The sequence below is a fragment of the Balaenoptera borealis genome (genome assembly GCF_965194805.1).
Source record: "Balaenoptera borealis genome assembly, chromosome: 4".
NCBI classification, from domain to species: Eukaryota; Metazoa; Chordata; class Mammalia; order Artiodactyla; family Balaenopteridae; genus Balaenoptera; species Balaenoptera borealis.
In genome coordinates, this window is record NC_138861.1 from 30,588,177 (window position 1) to 30,609,295 (window position 21,119).

General features: G+C 37.1%; 1 protein-coding gene across 2 annotated transcripts in view; it reads right to left on the bottom strand.

Annotated features, from left to right (window-relative positions):
- The window catches only part of SLC39A8 (solute carrier family 39 member 8), a 70,507-nt gene that overhangs the window by 13,004 nt on the left and 36,384 nt on the right, over positions 1-21,119 (bottom strand). The gene's annotated exons all lie outside the window — the stretch shown is intronic.

Consider the following 21,119-nt stretch of genomic DNA (forward strand, 5'->3'; position numbering starts at 1 on the left):
GGATACTCTGAATATTTGCTCACCAGTTTAAGAAAAGAAATTTGTATTGAGGTATAGTTGATTTACAATGTTGTGTTAATTTCTGCTGTACGGCAAAGTGATTCAGTTATACATATATATACATTCTTTTTTTATATTCAGGAAAAGAAATTTGATAGTGAGGAATTGAGCATGAAAGACACAGGATGTACTCAGGGAGCTCAGAACAGTAAAATGATAATAGTAGTAGCACAAGTCATTAGTAGTAAAGTCATTTAATCCTCACAATAACCCCATGAGGTTATGAGTTCCATTTTATAGATGAGGAAATTGAGTTATAAAGAGGTTAATTAAGTAACTTGCCCAAAGTCACACCTCTAGAAAGGCGCAGAGACAGGATTTAAACTTCTATGCCAAACAAGCTACGCCTGTGATCTCCAGAAAATACAGGGTTTTATTTTCTCTTATTCACTCCTGTTCATCCAGTATCTAGCACTGCAGGCACCCTGAACATCTGTTGTCTGAATAAATGGTCAAGTAATAGTAAAAGTACATTTTATCTCATGACAGGTTCAAAAATCATTGTCACATGAAGCATCTATTCCAGTCTTTCCAAAGAACAAACATAAGGGCAGTGACACAACATGGGTAAAGAGTACATAGAAAAATGTTCATTAATCAATTCCAAATTGGTTCATCTACATTAAAAAAAACACTCTGAAAGTGCAGAAGTGTTTTTGTTGTTCTTTGCTTGTTTTGTCACCAATTCTTTAACGTCGTGGAGCCACATCAAAAGCTCCTTGTGGACAAGGATTTTTTTGTTTTTCATTTCAGCCCAAAGTTTAATATTAGTAGGTGTTCAGTAAATTTTTCTTTTAAATAAATCAAGGGGAGAGGGGTCTTGTTTTGCTGAACTGGGTGGAGTAATGGAATGCCAAATCACATCCCACTCAGCAGATATCAGTGCCTCCACATCCGTCCCGGTGACCTCCAAAGGGCAGAAGACCTTTACCAGCAGCCGCCTTGCATCTAACTCGAGGATGCTTACGCGTTTTTCAGAAGATGGTTGGAGGAAGGGGGCAAAAAATCATAGTAGCAACAAAGGCGACTAACACTGTTGAGTGCTTACCATGTGCAAGGTACTCTGCTAAACGCCGTGAGCTGAGCACCTCTAACATCCAATCGCAGATGCAGTAATGCAGGTAGTAGAGGTAAGGGCTGGACCCAAACCACACAGCCAGAGATGGAAAAGCCATTGAACCCCGATGATTTGACTCCTAAGCCCATGCAATAAAAGGCACAGAAGACTGCTCAAAAGGACTGAGTTCTTCCAGATAAGAAATTCTGCATTCAGTAATTTATTCCTATGATAATGGGTTATTTTATTGCTGTTGCCAGTCTCCATCATGGAAGGTGCTAGTAATTCAAGTACCTCTGGTTTTGAGTAGAATACACTAAGCTGATGTTTTGGGGTTTGCTAACACTTCAGACACACTTAAAATAATACCTCCAATCACTGAGGGAATAAAACACCATCTCGGGCTTTCAAATCTACTCCATATAATCTGTTGTTTACAGACTGCAGTATGGATAGGAAATATACAGTTGTTTTTTGACTGTCCCTTCCTGAGTCTGTTACATTTAATTTAATAAAATGTAATTTTAGAACCAGAGGCTTATTTGAGATTATCGATACTTATTTAAACGTTAAAACACAGTAACACTTACTTTGAAGGAGTTCCATCTAAAATTTTCTCCAATGCCATTTCATGCCAGCATCCCTTGTGCCTTCGCTACTCTGATCTTCTTTCGATTCCTAAAACCCACCAAACTCTTTCCCACCCTGGAGACTTTGTGCTGGCTGTTTCCACAGCCATGACCGACTTCTCCCTGATCTTTGCATAGAGAGCTGCTTCCTACAGTTCAGATTTTAGCTTAAATATGTTCCTGACCACCCAAACTAGCTGCCCAGACATCATCACATCACCACATTTCAATTCCCTGCACAGCAACTGTAACCCTAAAATGTTGGGCTATGTACCCACTGGAACAAAAACAGTGCCAGAGATCAGAGACATTTTCTGTCTAATTTGCCACAATATCTCCAGGGGGTGGAAGAGAGACTGGCATTAGGCATGTGATCACAGGATACATGACAATTGAATGAATGACAGAATGAAAAACTAAATACCATACTTCTGCCCATTAATACAGCTTTACTGATTTGACCTACAGACCAGGATGTCATTCAGAATGTGAAATGTTACCACAAAAGAAGGCTCAGTTTAAGATTGCCTTTATTGTTTTAATACATAAGTTGCATGACTGAAATTTTGGTCCAAGTCAGAAGAACTACAAAGAATCCAGAGAAATTTTCTGCAAAATGATGCCCTCCCAGTAAAGGATCGTTGCAATTTTACTTTCCAAATGTAAAACAATCTCTAGATTTGTTTGTTTTGCAGCCTAGAAAACTATTGATGATCCCTCACTTCAGTTTTTCTGGTATGTATTTTATAACCTAGTAATAAAAGTAGATAAACTAGAAAGCATCAAACCAGAGACATGCACGGTTTACTGAAACTTCAAAGGTGATCTTTATTGGTGCTTTCTCAGCCATTGCATTTTTTTCTTTAATCTGCCTTCACTGAGTTGCTATAAAGGTTTAATAAAGTCATGCTCATTAAGCAATCTGATAATTCTCAGTAGAAGAAGATCCAATAAAGTTTGTTCTTTTTTTGACTTTTAATGCTCTGATACCTGATATCAGAAATAAGAAGCAAAAAGAACCACTTTTAAAAGAAATGGGGGCTCACACATTGAGGTTTCTCCTTTTGACGGATAAGAACTCAAGCTTACAATAGATCTGAATAAATTGGGCCATTGATCAACACGGTGAGCAAAGTTAAAGACAGGAGAAAGTCACCACTTAATTAACAAAAAGGAAGAGTCATTAACTTAATTGCAGTGAGATCCTCAAAAAGGGACTGAAATCCCCTATCTAAAAAGCAAGCACACGGTAAAATCAAATTCCACCACCCAATCAATGATCTGACTGTAACCTGACGGTACATTTATTAAGAGTGAACACCTAATTTGGTCTTTAAACACCTTCAATTATTTTTTATTCACTAAGATAATCAGTGAAGTATTTCTAGTTATAGAAGTGCTTTGTGTGATCTGGACATTTGCCTCAGACATAAAACTGAATAGATAGGAATATATAGGCAGATAAACATCTGTGTGTGTGTGTGTGTGAGAGAGAGAGAGAGAGAGAGAGAGAGACAATCTGCTAATGCTCTACTACAGGGTGTAGTAGTGTTAAACTCAAAAAACATCTTGGCAAGACCACACTTCATGTGCAAGATACTTTAGCTTTGTGATCTTTCTAATTTAGGATTCCTATTTTTGAAATATATAGAATAAATATAATACGGAATACTAGAATATAGAATAAATTCTACCTCCCCAATAGCCTCTCCTTGGGACATGAATTTTACTTATTACAATAAAACATCTCATGCTTTGGCAAATTTTCCATCATGCAATCCACTGAGTAAAAATTACTCACCGGGTCTTGATCCAGTATTCCCAAACTGCAAGATGCAGCATGTAAAAAATATAGCACCATATAAATATTTTCAAATGAGCAAACAGCAAAAATTTTTCTAAAAAGAGACCAATTTTGGCAAGCCCAGTGTTTATGACATGGACATCTTTTATAAGTCAACCTTTAAAAAAGCCTGAAAAAGCTGATGTTAAAGACACACCAGCAATACAATATATATTTACATTTTTCCATTGCTTATGCTAGTTTGCATAATAAAATTAAGCAACTATTTCTGATGCCCAGAATAACTTACTTGAACCTTGTAATTTTTTTCCTCATTTTTCAAAAGAAAAATGTATTGGCATTCATCCTCAATTTTTTTTTATCAATCAGCATGCACAACAAAGCAACACAGCAATTCTTCATTATACTAATGGTGGAAAAATTAACTTGACATCAAGCCTAATTGAGTAAAACTTCACTAATTCTAAATAGGGATAAGTCCTGCTTGATTAGTGAAAGCAATTTAGTATAGAACATGTTTAGATAAATACACTTTTATAGCTTTCCAGAATTCACACCCACAAATAGCTTCCACAGCAAGCACGGGGTGTAGTAGAGGGCCTTCAGAAAATCTGCCACGTTGTATGGATAAGATTAATGTAGCATCTCAATTACAAATAGCAACTTGGTGTTTCTTGAGATAACTTGAAAACTTTAGGTGCATCTTCCTAACAAATTATTTCAAAAGCAATTTTTATAGAGGATGCCAAAGTACTCTACAGCCCAGTCTATAAGCAAAATGTAACAAATCATACGTTATTAGCTATGACAGGTTAGCAGAGTCAAATTTAATGAGGTTTCACTCTGCAGGCAATCCTCAAGTTGCATTGCAAAAGTTCATTTGTAAGTTCATGGTTAGAAATCAGAACTGATTAGAGCAATGTTCCCGTTAGGAAGGTCGTGTCATGCCTATATACGGAAGGAACATGGGGTTGGAACTCAAGACCCCAGGAGGGGATCTCATCGTAACTTTGCCATTTATTATCTGTGTGAACCTGTGTGAGTTATTTAACTTAACTGAGTCTTAATTAAATCTGTAAATAGACTTAATACCTATTTTCCAGGACTTTTGTAGGAATTAAACATAGTATCTGTAAGGCACCTACTACAGTGCTCTCTACTCCCACCCCTGGGCATTTATTTTCTTTTATCAAGTATCTCTCTACATCAGAGACGATTAGCTGGGAGGTTGTAAGGGTGTTTCAGTTGTAGGGGCGTACATACTTTAAATTGTATGTAACAATTGGTGTGTCTGTATATTCTTCTGTTGCAAAAGTTCATGCATTTCATCAAACAGCTTCCTAAGGGGGATTCTTAAGACCTGCTCTACAGGGGTACTTGCTTAAATTTTTAAAAATTAGAAATGGCCAAATGCTTACAAATAATAATTGGAAGTATCCTCTGCACCTAGGTTACCATTTCATCCTATCTTATTTACTTAGCAACCTCACACCTATCCTTCACGATTGGTACAAGCATCATCTTCTCAGGAAAGCATCTGGGACCACTTCATCTGCATCACTTCTCACCCCAACATGTGCCACATCTTTCTCAGCACAGCAACTTGTGTATAAATCTACTAAAGTACTCATCACACCACGCTATAACTATTTTTACATGGATATACGTACCTTTAAGGAATTCCAAGTACATGGTAGATTCTTAATAAGTGGATAGAATTTTTTCCCACAAAAAATGTATTTATATTTGGTTTTCATTAAAAGTAGTCAAAAACACTAATTCAAAAAGATAAATGTACCACAATGTTCATAGCAGCACTATTTACAATAGCCAAGACATGGAAGCAACCTAAATGTCTATCGACAGATGAATGGATAAAGAATATGTGAGATAAGATGACAGATAGATACATACATACATACATACATACATACATACACACGATGGAATATTACTCAGCCATAAAAAATAATGAAATTTTGCCATTTGCAGCAAAATGGAAGGATTTGGAAGGCATTATGCTAAGTGAAATAAGTCAGACAGAGAAAGACAAATGCTGTATGAGATCACTTATATGAGAAATCTAAAAAATACAACAAACTAGTGAAAATAACAAAAAAGAAGCAGACTCACAGATACAGAGAACAAACTAGCGGTTACCAGTGGGGAGAGGGAATGGGTAGAGGGGCAATATAATAGGGGTAAGAGACCAAAAAAAGGGTTATTATGGGATTATATGAAGACATCTGTGTGAAACTTTTGAAAATTATAAAGCACTATAGAATTTAAAGAACCTTTCATTCAACAAAAAAATTGTTCTTAAAAAGTAGTCATTTTAACTGATGAGAAACATGCACATCAGAAAGCAACTTGGCTTTGGTAAAAGAACTTTGAGTTTGACAGATCTAATTTCAAACAAATCTTAACCTCTCTGAAATTCAGTTTCCTCATCTGTGAAATGGAGATAATCACACCTACCAATTGAGGTTGTACATGAATAACATTTGTCTAGTACTGAGTATATTCCCTGCACAAGATCTATACCACCAACATCACACCACTAACTACCGCCATCACAATTATTGCTGTTAATTATTCAGGAGTGACAGGTAACAGAAATCTAACATGCCTATTGATGGATTGCTCTACCTGACACTGACTATGGCTCACAGACCAGAGAAAAGAAAATCTGTGCAGGGACAGCTTTCAGGAGGCAGAGCGCAAAACGATATTTCTGGAGCTTCGTACACAGGAGCAGGCTACTTTCATATGTGACCCCCGGGTTCCCAGAACCCTCCAAAGGTTGCAGGCATGCTGTTCTCGGGGTCTGCAACAGTGTGGGAGTCTACCCAGGTGGAGTATCACCGTCTCTGCCTTGCACCCATGCAGAGTATTGCTTGAGTTTGTGAGCCCAGGATGTAAAGGTCAACATTTCCACTCCTGAAAGTAAGGACACAGGCTCAGGGTTGAGAAATCTGCCTTTCTGCCCAGCAATCTGTTATCCTCTCTAATCACCTCTTAACTACATTAACAGAGAACCTATTCCAAGCTTTTCCTCTCTTCGCCAACCCCACGCTCCTTACTGCTACTTCCCACCTGCCTGAGATGGAGGCATCTGACACACACCCTCCCCTCCGCCCACAAACACATTCTCCACCTTCCACTAGATCTCCGAATAAAAACCCTTCTCCTTTTGAAGATCAGCAGTTCCACTCGTGTTCTAATTCCCTTTTAGTTTCTTCTCTAAGAATCTGCTGCATCAGACCTTCTGGCCACGACTTCGATTGTTCTCTGCTTCCCAACCTCTCCTCTCTGTCTGCAATCTCCTTTAGATTAACGAACTCCTGAATCCGGATCCTCCCCTGAACTGCTGTTCTCCCTCATTCTTCTTCCCTTCAATGACAGACTCCTTGAAATAATTCACTTCTCTAGTCTTTTTCTGCATCTATTTATTAAATCCGGCATTTCCTCTCCTTATAGACTACTGCAGCAAAGTAATCCCTAAAAAGCAGCTATATCTGACTTCAGAAGCATTGAAAATTTATAAATTCTTTACTAAGAACTTTTTGAAAACATTGAGGAAAGACTTATTCAGTACACACAGCACCATTCTAAATACCCTTCAGACCTCTCCTCCTGGCCATAGTTTCAGCTGTCAGGGCAGAACCTCCAATCTCTACTTTCTTGAAAATTCTTCCAAATTTTTCTCTCCCCCCGCCCCACACACACAGCAGTTCTCCATCTTCAGATAAACTTATTATTATGGAAGCTGATTGATTATTCTCAATCATTACTCTGCGCTGGGGCAATGCGAACAAAGACATATTATCAAGGAGAGTCTGCAGTATACTGAAGGTCTATGAGGTTTCTTCTCTTTACTGCTGGAAACGTAGCACCACTCCATCCCACCCCAGCCCCTGGCCATTTTCTTCTACATTCCTCTCCAATGGTCCTGAGGACAGCATTGCCTACCGCATGGGACTTTGTGCACCAAAGTGTCTTCTAATGAACTTTGACGCTGAGAAGTTTTGGTCTAAAGGGAAAGCAAATCAACCTCAAAATTCAACTGCCTTCCTATCCTTTATTCAAACTTGCTATTTGGTTTTATTCTCTGCAAACTTCCATGAAAACCCTGTTCTCAACTCTTGTGGAAACCTTCATTAATATAACTCTTGACTATAAATTGCTCCTGCACTGAAGTAATCCATCTATTTTTGAACCTTCAAAATGTACCCCACCATATTTTCACAGAAAACCCATTCATAAAATGCTTTCCTCCTTCCAGTTGACTTGTGCTTATAAACCTGACATATGAGCCCACAACTTTGTACCAAGCTCCCTACTCGAAATCAAGAGCTGCCCAATCAATATTCTGCCATTGAAATAGAGAACGTTGTGGCTTTGAGGCCACACACAAGGTTGGCTGTTGTTGCTCTCACTTAATCCCCATAACTTCTCAGGAAGATGGTCATGTTTGGTAATACGGACGTGGTAGTAATAAGATTTAATATTTACTTCATAGCTGTACTCTTTCATTACTTTTAAAATATTTCATTTCATTTGTAATAATCCTGATTGGTAGAGACTTTTGCCAATTTAAAGATGAAAAGAAATCGTTCTAGAAAAGTAAAGTAACCTGATTAGTGGTAAAGTATAGTTGATTTACAATAATGTGTTAGTTTCAGGTGTACAGCAAAGTGATATATGTGTGTGTAAACATATATGTATATTCTTTTTCAAAGTCGTTTCCATTATAGGTTATTACAAGATATTGAATATAGTTCCCTATGCTATACAGTAGGCCCTTGTTGCTTATCTATTTTATATATAGTAGTTTGTGCCTGTTAATCCCAAACTCCCAATTTATCCCTCCCCCTTAGCAACCATAAGTTTGTTTTCTATGTTTCTGAGTCTATTTCTGTTTTGTAAATAAGTTCATTTGTATCATTTTTTGGATTCCACATATAAGCGATATATGATATTTGTCGTTCTCGGTCTGACTTACTTCACTTAGTATGATAATCTCTAGGTCCATCCATGTTGTTGCAAATGGCATTATTTTGGCTCAAGTTCTTTTGACAAAACAAAGTTGCTCTAACTTTCATGTTACTAATCAATTAACACCTACTGAATAATACTGTAGTTCAGAAATGACACAATTTTGCCAGAAAATATTCTTATTTATTCATTTAGTCTTTCACTCTGCTTTAAGAGTCCTCAATTCTAAAAGTAAAAAAAAAATTCTTCTCAGAAAGAGAGAAGCATTGCAGATTCTTAATAGAGATACATTTTTCCTCGTGGATTTCTAAAATTTTTAAATAACAAACATTTTTTAAAGTTTTTAATTAAAATTTATAAAATGAAAAAATTAAAGTAAAAAAATTAACTAAGGGGGCTTCCTTGGTGGCGCAGTGGTTGAGAATCTACCTGCCAATGCAGGGGACATGGGTTCGAGCCCTGGTCTGGGAAGATCCCACATGCCGCGGAGCAACTAGGCCCGTGCGCCACAACTACTGAGCCTGCGCGTCTGGAGCCTGTGCTCCGCAACGAGAGAGGCCGCGATAGTGAGAGGCCTGCGCACCGCGATGAAGAGTGGCCCCCGCTCGCCATAACTGGAGAAAGCCCTCGCACAGAAACGAAGACCCAACACAGCCAAAAATAAATAAATAAATAAATAATTTAAAATTAAAAAAAAATTAAGTATAGATTATCCATACTTTATAGTACAGAAAAAGAAAAAAATTCCAATAAAATTCAACACTGAGAAAAACTCTTAGTAAATTCTGAATATGAGAGAACTTTCTTGATCTAATTAATGGTATCTATTGAAAAAAAAACAAACTAAAGCCAGCAACCTACTGAACTTAGAAGTGTACCCATCAAAGTCAGGAACAAGACGAAACACCAGCTATCACTACTTCTACTCAGCATTACCCTGTGAATCCTTGCCATCGTAATAAGAAAAAAAGAGTTATAACAATTGTAAAAGAAGAAAAAATTTGTTTCTTTGCTCATTGACATCTACGCAGAAAATCCCAAAGAGTAAATAAATAAAATACAAAGAATTGCAGGAGAGTTCAGCAATACTGCAGGTTTAAAATCAATATACCGAATTCAATGTACTCCTATATAATAACTAATTAGAAAATGGAATTGGAAACAATACCATGTATAATACTTGCAGAGCTACAAAGTAATTAGGAATAAATCTAACAGAACACTCTAAAGACATTTTTATAGAAAATTACAAAACAAAGAAAATCTGAAATCTCATAAAGATGTTAGCTGCCCCTCAACTGATCTCTAGGTTCAATGCAATGTCAATAAAAATCCCCAAAATATTGATAGGGAAGAACAAAGATAACTTTCAGTGAAAACAACAAGGTGAAGAGCCTTGTCTTGGGGCATTCTATGTTCACTACAAATTATAATAATTAAGGTACTGTGGTAATAAGGCAGAAATTTTTTAATAGACAAATGAAAGACAATAAAAAGTCTAGCTATAAACACATTGATATATAGAAACTTGACATATGGCAGAGATAAGATGATCTATTCAATAAAAGAAGCTAGGTTAACTGCTTATCTATACAGAAAGCAAAAAGTGTCTCTTTTTTTATATACAAAAATAAATTCCACATGGAATATTAAACCTTTTGGAAAAAATACAGAAGAATATCTTCTTTACTTTGGCAAAGGGAAGCTATCTTAAACAAAACACAGAAAGTAGAAAGCTTGAATAAAACTACATTACAATTAAAACTTTTAAAAAATAAAATATAAACAAAGTGGAAAGAGAAGTCAGAGACTTTGAGAATATATTTGTAATCCATTTAATCAATGAAGATTAGCATCCAGAATATATACAAAACTCCTACAAATGACAAAGAGTATCCTTGACTAAACTTTAGTCAGGATCCTCTGAGCCCTGTTCTCAACTAGACCTCATTCATGGGCTTCTTTGCCCCTCCTTCCAGAGTCCAGTTGTAGCAAGAATCCTGCTAAGTCAATTTAGTAAGAATCCCCATATTCTTGATATCTGATCATCTTGGCCTGCCTTTAGCAAGAATGCTGTCAAGTTGGTTTAACAAGGATCCCTCTTACTCTTGATGTCTCCTCTTAGTAATTCTCTATCCACTGACACCCTCACTCTGCTTGTTAGCCATAAATCCTCAGCTGTCTTTGCTATATTCCGAGTTGAGCCCCATCTCTCTACTCTGTTGTAATAGAGTTGACCCCTATCTCTATAATCTTGAATAAAGTCTTCCTCGCCATTTTAACAAGACTCAGAATAAATTTTCTTTAATAAATAAATAAATTTTCTTTCAGATCAATAAGAAAAAAGATAAGCAACTCAACTAAAAATGTGTGACATAGATGAACAGGAAACACAGAAGTAAAATGGCCAATAAGCATATGAAGAGATGCTCAACTTCACTAGTAATCAGAAACATACAAAGGTTAATCACAGAAAGATACCGTTCCAAATTCATTAAATAAGCAATAGATTTTTTGAAGTCTAAAATTTCCAACAATTGCTAAAGATGTGGAGAAAATGTGAATTGTGCTGCTGCTGAGAGTGTAAAAAAGCATAACAGTTTAGAGAGCAATTTGTTGTTCTTCGATAAAATTACATATGTGCGTACTGTATGACCCATTTCTTACAAGTCTAGCTATGTACCCCAACCTTTCTCACAGAGTTTCTGCGAGACAATTAAGCCCTAGTGCCTTAAGGCATCCATAGTATATAATAAATTATTTTCTTTTCTGTGCACTTTTCCATACATATGTTTTGCCTCCATAAAAATGTTTTCATTTAGAGAAAAAGTAATCATCTTTCCTCCTCCCCTCCTTCTTCCAGAGTTCTCTTTCCAACTGCTTCATTTCTGTTAATCACACTATAATTTTTTCTGAAACACAGGCTCATGCACTCATTTTTGGTCTTTCCATCCCAGAAGACCAACTCTTGCCAAGACAGGCCAATACTATCTGGAACTCTTATCAAATATGTCTTTCTTTTTTCCCCACCAACATCAAACAGATCTTCTGTTTTCTCTCTTATGCTGCATTTTGTAAATCAAGTTGGAAACTAAGCAGTTTTTGGCATCTTATCCTGATAACACAAAAGGTTTCCGTCCACTATGAGTAGTACTCTTTTTGAGTGAATTTTTAATGATTCTTTGGCAAACAATATGTGGGACAGAAATCAGTCAGGATTTCTCTGGCAATTTCTAGGGAGGTTGAGAAGACTTCTCTGGGAAAGTCTCGTTTTTGAACGCCTTTTCTTTCTTTTCTTTTTTTTACTTTAAGATATTCATTATTTAATAGAAATTAAATTGTGTGTGTGGTCTATTTACAAAGGCAAAAGAAAACCCTAAAACTCTATAAGGTATACCCAGAACTCAAAATTTCATAACATTTTAATTATGTCTGCATACAAATGGATTAAAATTATAAACTCTACAAAAAAGTATTAACCGTATAAATGTTTATGAGTAACTAAAATATTCCCTTTTCTTTTGGATATCATAGCAGTCCCTGACTGAGACCCTTAAGCAACTGTTTGTCCTTCAAATAGATTAAATAGTACGGATTTGGGTACATTTCAAAGCACTTTCACATACTGTACATTACCTTATTCGATTCTCCCAGCTGACCTAAGAGTCAGTACTACAAACTCTTTCTTTATGAATTTTCTGTGTCAGTGGTGACGCTACCAGCCTCCCTGTGTGAAAACAGGGATGTCTTAGCTGGAAAAATGACTGGCTAATTTAAGGAACAACAGATAACCCTAAATCCCTCCTCACACTTGGTATCAACTAAAATGTTTCTGCCAAATTTACGTATTTGGGACATGGTCTTATCTGGAAGAGCAAACGTGGTACTTAATGGATAGTTCCCCTTTCTGGCAAGTTGCTCTGGTTGACATTCCAAACCTCTCCACTTTAGTTCTGATTTCATTTAGATTGCAGGTACTATCTCTAGTCGTGTGACTTGATTCACTGGTGCTCTACCTCATCTTTCAAATTACCATTTTTACATTTTGTATCACTAAATTTTTCACCTTTAGAATTTATCTGTATAAAATGTCCGTATCCAGAGTTTAAAAGTTAACAGCACTAACTACAACTCTTAATTCAATTTTAAAAGGTTTTATGCAGCCCAATTATTTCAATAACACGACAATCAAATATCTTCCCTGCATAATTAAGGTGCCATTATTTTCATGTCCTTTCAAATGAACTGAATGTGTCAGAGTGTGACAGATACAACTGGATGGATGAGTGTGTAGCTGAACAACTCGGATAGAGAATCTGCAACGCAAAAACTGATAATATCGTTCAAGTGGCAAGTTACGCTGGACTTTAAAGTTTTATTCCAGGGTGAGTAAATGTTTCAAGTTCTCTTAGTCTATCTGACAGAAGTCAAGGGCAGGCTTGCAGGCATTTGCATTCAGAAAGTTGTCTTTACTACCAAATAGCCTTCAAGTTTTAAAAATCAAACTCTAATTTCTAGGAAAGGCACTCAAATGTTTTAAAGGGTAAATAATAAAGATGAGAAAGCATGGAATTCTATATGTTTTTATCCTTTCATTGTGGTACTGTATCCCACTGAAAAAAACACAAATCAATTCAAAAGCCTTTATGGCTTAGTATAAGAAGCCCTCTTCTAAATGATGATCTGTAAATAATTATGCACATAGATTTAAAAGTGAATCCCACAGGAATGAAAAGTGAAGCGATAGGATTTGATGAGATCACTATGATTAAAAATGAAGGAAAGCGAAGAAAAAAATTTGGTGAACGGAAGAGGGAGGGAAATATATATTGATTGCATGCATTTAATGTCAGACACATTGTTACATAGTTGGCCCTTAGTAAATAATTTTCACAAAAACTTATTAATTTAAGGATTTTTGCTCCTCATTTTACAGATGAGTGAACAAAGACTCAGACATGTTAACTAATGTTCCCTAAATCACGCAACATATTTTATTGCCGAGACGTTAACACTGGCCCCATGTGACTCCAAAACCCTTGCTTCCTCCTCCCAGTTGTCCTGCAAAGAAAAGGAGATTCTGAGAAAGCACCAAGAAAATGGTAGCTAAAATGGCAGGAGAAAAATAGTATCATGTCACAGAAACTATCTAATGAGTAATTCCAAGTGGGAGGAAGTAAGTTCCAGTAAAAAAATCTGCCTTTATATTCCTAGCATTTAGCCAATAATAGGTACTCAAATGTATGCTAAACTACAGGAATGCTTCAGAAAGGATGAGAATGAGTGTTAAGAATACAGCCTGCTGCCTAGAAAAATCACTTGTATCGTTCCAGAGAGAAATTTCAGAGAATAGGTAGTGAATTTTTAAATTACAACAATTAAACATTTGAGGAGATGATGAATAAGAGGAGGGAGCACGTGAAGACTAGTCAGCAAATGGAAATAATAGGCAGTGCAGTCAGGGTAATGGTTAACCATCCCAGGAACCAGGAAGCCTGGGCTTAAATCCTAACTTGGTACCCATGTGACCTTGGCTAAGTTACTCAACTTCTCTGTATATCAGTTTCACATCCTTAAGATGGAGATAATTACTGTACTCACTTCATACAGTTGTTACTCCGAGCAGTAAATGAGTTAATATACGTAAAGCACTTAAGACAATGTCTGACACATATTCTTATTTCAGTATTAGCTGATGTTTCAAGAAATTGGACAGTGTAGAGAAGATTTGAGAAATCTTAGGGAGAAGCAGAGTCAGGAAAAAAGAATAGTTTAAGGAAGAACAGACTTTCAGTGTTTGTAGACATGGGGAGAAGGAAAGATTCAGGAAAGATAAATGAAACAGGAAGAGGCCATGGGAAAGATGAGCACATGTGGAGGAACTGGCCTTAAAAAAAGAGAAAGGATACAAGTTCTGACACAAAAGGGAAGGTAGAGAGCAGATGCACAGAGCACTTTTCAGGAAGTAACAGATGGGGTGAGACAGCAAAGTTCACAGAGATTCCAAATAATCTTCGCAGTCTCCTCATTAAAGGAAGAAAAGGTTGTAGTGAGAATTTTGTGGAGTAATGAAAAATTTTTTGGAACAGTTATTCTTGAAAATGTGAAAAGGTGTTCACTAAAAATGAATAAAAGTGGACTTAGTAAAGCGTGGGCTAAACTCAGAGCAGATTCAAGTACAAACTTTTATGACTTTCAAACCCCCCAGACTGCAGCCTGATAAAATAGTCTGTGGGGTGCAAGGAATCATGGAGATGGATCCAGTGAGAAAACAAAGGCCACCAACAACCAAGGTGTACTCAGAATTCCTCCTCATGATTGTGTAGGGGCAGTGTTTGCTTCTAATTCAACCAGCTTTTTTGTAAGCATCTGTCAATCAAGACCAATGAAAACCACTTCTTATATAATTTATTACATGTATCATTTTCAATTTTAACTAATTGTTAGTATAACCCCATAAAAGGAAGTAACTGATTTCTGTTTTTAAATCTTGTGATATTCAAAAACTACTAAATGTAAAACAGATAGCTAGTGGGAAGCATCAGCATAGCACAGGGAGATCAGCTCGGTGCTTTGCGATGACCTAGAGGGGTGGGATAGGGAGGGTGGGAGGGAGACGCAAGAGGGAAGGGATATGGGGATATATGTATGCAAATGGCTGACTCACTTCGTTGTACAACAGAAACTAACACAGTATTGTGAAGCAATTATACTCCAATAAAGATGTATTAAAAAAAAAATTATATGATTTAAAGTAGTGAATAGGTCTTTGGTGAAATATGGCACACTAGACATACATATTTTTCTCTAGTCCCTCCTGAGACTTCCTAAAATTAAAGACTAAAAATGACATAAGTCACAAGGACAGAAAGAATGGAAGATGAGAGCGCTGAGATATTTATTTTGGAGGATGAAAAGAGGAGGATGAGTTCTGACTCCACAGAGGAAAAAAGTCAAAAGAAACAAAGTGATGCAGGGCCCAGAACGTCAGAAAAGTTTAGAGAATGGAGGCGCCAACTGCCTCTGAAGAGAAAGAGTGGAACTAAAAAAAGGAAATCAGTTGTAAATTTATTTAGGGAGCAATAAAAACCCCAGATTATTGCTCCCAAACCAATTCAGCAAGGCAGGCACTCAAAATGATGACTAGAGATTTACCCACTGGGGAAACTGAACCAGAAGAGGCCCTCGATTCAAGGACACAAAGCGAACTGAAGGCTAGAGTGAAATACAGTACTGAAGACAAGGGTATCAAGTCAGATATTCACAGTGCTTTGACCCCTTCCTCTCCCACCCTCCTTCCCAACATGGGCAGCCAGGAATGGACACCATCCTTCCCACCTCTGGGCAAGAATGGAGAAAAACCCATCACGCAAGAGAAAAGAGCAGTAAAAAAAAAAAATTAAAAAAAAAAAAAAAAAAAAGAGCAGTAGACAAGCCCCACACATATACACAGAGCTTCTGATTTGGTTTTTTTGGACTTAAAAAAAGGATGCTTTCCACTTTTGTGTATAATATTTCAGTATATTATACAATACTTCAGTTATGCTATGGAAGGGCAGAAAGTTTGTTCCGTCCCACTGATGAATTCTCAGTACTTAGAATAATGCCAAGTACATATTAGGTACTCAATAAATACTTGAATGAATGAAATGTTTTTAAAATCTCTTGGACTCTCATGGATACCCCCAAGCACCTCAAAAATGTTATCTTTATATTTGTAGAGCATCACTTCCTTTCAGTTATTGACAAAGTAATAACATCACCACACTTTGCAGTTAAATTCCACTTCATTGCAGCTCGATTTTAAACATAAAATTCACAATAGTCAGTTTCTAAAAATGGCTGATATTAATTGTTCTTCTGTTAGGAAGAATAAGTGGCTCATATCACTTCATATTTAATAGCATTCATTCTTAAATGAAAGCACAGGAGGTTTCATTTAGAAAAAGATACTGATTTTGTACTACTGGAGGAATGAGCTAGATGGGCCCTCTAGTGGCCTTGAAGAGCTAACACTCCCCGAAGTACCTGACATTTCCTGAGGAATCAACGTCTAATAAACACAGTCTTTCTGAAGCTGTAGACTCAGGGGAAAAAGACCCACCTGTCTGCAGAGTTACTGCAATGACTTCTCCCTGTGTTTGCGTAGTAGTCAGAGAGAGAAAGGAACAGAGCAAGTGTCACAGGGTGAGATGTGAATCGTTACTTAGAGGCAATAACGGGATAACTGGAGAAATGGAATCCTGAGCTCCTGTTTGTCCCTCATAACTGCTTCCTTATTATGCCTCTGTCACTGCTACCTTTCCCCCAGAACATGAATGCTCCTACATGCCCACAGCAACGCGCACACACGTGCCACACAGGCTGCGGTGCAAACATTTACTGAGACTGGAACAAGGGTACTAAGGAAGTTTCACACCATTTGTCTAAATATTTAAAAGTTATAATCAAGCTAACAAACTGTTAAATAAAATATCTTCTATCCTCATACTGTGATAAATTCGCTGCCATGGCAATAAAATTTTTAAAAATACATGTAAAACTACAGTTTTTATATGAGTGAATATAGACAAAATACCAAAGGCAACTAAACTTAAACATTATTGCATTTCTGAGTATTCGGTGATGAACCAAAATGGTCTGGATGAATATTGATAAAGACATCCCTAAGTTATGCATTTTAATTATTCTATAACATTTCTTTTGTTCTTCCTATATTCCAGAAAAACCAAGAATCATGCTGTTATAATCCAGATTGTCATATAATTTGTGTTCTTTTGATAGCAATGTCCAATTAAACTACTTTTCTTAACTCACTCTTAGATGGTTTCTTATTATCTTCAATTTGGAAAAACGTCACTGTGTCAAAACAGTAAAAACAGGAATCGTCAACAAAATTCTCAGGGCAATGCTTGGGCTTCGAAAGAAAACCATGAATTTTACACGTCATGTTCAATCATTGTAATGGGGTCACCAGATTAAATATATTCTCATCATAGAAAATACTAGAAAATATTCTAATTTTATTATTAAAATCAGTATCACTCATATTTCTCTACCTATTGTCTCTTAAAGCAATATCTGGACCCTGATAGTATTTCTTAAATGTCTCTTCTTTCCTTTGTTTTTAATGCGATGTGAAGAGAAAACTGAAAATAACAGTGTGTTGCTCAATTTGTTTAAATCTCTCTCTTCACTAGAGATTATACCTACAACCAAAACGGCCAGAAAATAGTCCCCAGAGGAAATTAGCATCAGGACTTTTTATGTGGCTCATGTCAAGGCCTGGTTCATGGCTGTCATCCTGGCACACACCTTCTCTACTTCAGGCGGACTTCTCGTTCCTAGAAGCAGATTTCAAGACTCCTAGCTTCATTCTGCTCTCTCACTAGATTGGTAGTTTACCCAGGTTTACAATTCCACAGTTGCCTCTGTTCAGAATATTGAAGGTACTGTGCCACTGGTCTCCAGCATTGATGTCAGGAAATCCAACGCCATTCAGCTTCCAGCTCCCTTGTATGGGACCCATTTGATTCTTCTCAAAGCTTTTGGAACATTATTTTCCCAGATATTTTCATGGCTGGTTCTTCTTTCTCATTAGCCAATTCTCCGCTGACCTCTTAAGGGACCATTCTTGATAGATCAAAGAAGCCTCCACATGTCACTGCCACATCACCATGTTTTATTTTCGTCAAAATAGTTAATGCTACCTGATATTTTCTTGTTTTACTCTTTTCTATATTGTCTGTTTCTGCTGAATAAACTATAAGCTTCACAAGAATTTGTTTGCTTCTGAGTCCCCAGTGCCTACGACAGTGAGCAGGTACTCAATAAATGTTTATTAAATAAGTGAATGAAAGCCTGTATATTAGCACTACTACCAGAAGCAGAGAAAGAAGGGCCGTTTGATTGATATTTCTAAATTATGTAAAACAGGATCATGTCTAGGACCCCATCTTTGCCACAGTGTCTGTCTTTACTGCAAACATGTCTTCTGGCCACTGTGAATCGGAAACCAGGAGTCCTAAAACTTTAAAACTGAAGTCAAACTGTTGAGCAGATCAATTTTATTTGTTCTCAGAAAGCACTGACCATGAGCCAAAATTATCTTCTTCCCTCTACAAAACTTAACATTTATTAAGAGTTAATGTTATCATCTTGATCCTAGCAGAGCACTGACATGATGAAGGCAATCCAGCAAGGCGTATAAGAGTGCAGGCTTCCGCATCAGATGGCCTCAGTCCTGAGAGAAGCTTCGTCCTTAGGAGATGTGTGTCCTTGGGTTTATTTAACCTCTCTAAGCCACAATCTCCTAATTATAAGAGTGCTTGTCTCCTAGGCTATTATGAGGATCAAATGAGATCATCCATCTAAAGTTCTAGGCATAGTCCTTGAACATTTAATAAAGGTTAGCTGTAATCATTATAGGAAATTATCTATTTGAACATTTACATATTCTTTGCAAAGTCTTGCCTAAAAGCATCATTCATTATATTGCATGAAATAATTTCCTCTCTTAACTTAGTGCTCACATAAAACTGCCTTTTCAATCCCTCCTGAGATTTTCCTTAATCGGGTGGGAAGAAGTATAGGACCAATCATATTTTCTTTCCAGAAGGAAACTCAGATCATTTGCATTAATAACCTCTTCCAAATATCTTTTTTCTGCTTTTTTTTTCTTAACTGACTTCCTTCTGATTCTATTTTTAATTATCATCTTTTATATTGTATTTGTAGCTTTGTAGCTTTTGGGTTTGTCATTTATGAGCTGAGAGACCCTGGAGAGGTTATTTAGCATCGAAAGCTCCACTTTCTTAATCTGTCAAATGAGACGTGTGTGGACACCAATGACACTAGCATGCCAGGCTCCCTTTTAATAACCACTCTTCTACCGCATCCATATTCCCTTGGGGCCATCCAAAGGGCCCAACCCTCTAAGCACTTAGATTAGTCTAGAAGTGGACATCTAATTCAAGCTGGACCAAGAAGACACTCGCCAGAAATTTTGGATTTAGGACTTAAAGAGGCAGGTCAATTTCCTTCTAGTAGCCGAAATTATAAAACATAAATCCCAGGAGTTGCTAGTGGCTATGTTTCCCATTTATGAAGAAGCCCGTCCACAGTGAAAAAAGAGAATGACTCTAAGATGCAGAGAGGAGAAGGGAGTGGGAGTCCTAATAATTCTAATGGTTCCAGGGTAGTTGATCTTCCTATAGCTTGGCTATCCCATTACATAGCCATTATCTTTCCAATAAATTCTCATTTTTGCATACATAATTTGGGTTTGATTTCCAAATAATCCTAATACATAGAAAACAATCCCTACTTTTAGTTCTAATAGTTCTAATATGTAGTTCTAATATGTAGAAAAGAATCCCTACTTTTGGGCTTCCCTGGTGGTGCAGTGGTTGAGAGTCTGCCTGCCGATGCAGGGGACACGGGTTCCAGCCCTGGTCTGGGAAGATCCCACATGCCGTGGAGCAACTGGGCCCGTGAGCCACAACTGCTGAGCCTGCGCGTCTGGAGCCTGTGCTCCGCAGCGAGAGAGGCCGCGATGGTGAGAGGCCCGCGCATCGCGATGAAGAGTGGCCCCCGCTCGCCGCAACTGGAGAAAGCCCTCGCACAGAAACGAAGACCCAACACAGCAAAAAATAAATAAATAAATAAATAAATAAATAAATAAATAAATAAATACATAATTAATTAAAAATGAATATCTGCTTAAAAAAAAATTAAAAAAAAAAAAAAGAATCCCTACTTTTAATAGTTGTTATAAAAAGTAAATGAGGGTTTCCCTGGTGGCGCAGTGGTTGAGAATCTGCCTGCCAATGCAGGGGACACGGGTTCAAGCCCTGGTCTGGGAAGACCCCACATGCCGCGGAGCAACTAGGCCCGTGAGCCACAACTACTGAGCCTGCGCGTCTGGAGCCTGTGCTCTGCAACAAGAGAGGCCATGATAGTGAGAGGCCCACGCACCGCGATGAAGAGTGGCCCCCACTTGCTGCAACTAGAGAAAGCCCTCGCACAGAAACGAAGACCCAACACAGCCAAAAATAAATAAATAAATAAATAAATAAATAAAAAGTAAATGAGATAAAATAAGTGCTGGCTTATTACCTGACATATAATACTTGCTCAAGAAATAATACCTATTAACATTATTTAGAAAATGGGAATGAAAATTCTAAATCAATTAATTAATGAACACAATTTTAATAGCTTACAAGTCTTCTTTCAGTTTCAAAATCACTCAAAGGGATTCTTTGGTTTTTGTATCGCTAAAGAATTGCAAAATAAGAGAAATGCTCTCAATTAATTTTGCAACATATCATTGTATAAATCTTAGTAACTCTTACATAGTTAAACAATCTTAGAGAATACTAAAGGCTCCAACCCAGCAACCTACAATTTACTGCTTAACTCGCATATTTGCAGTAAATTGACAGAGGGAAAGTGGAAAAAGAAACAAACTTACATTCCACTTAACCCACACATGCAGGAATAAGCCTGATACAATTAAGTGTGCAAACTACTGACTGGGTGCATGCGCAGCAGTGTGCACATAGCCTGA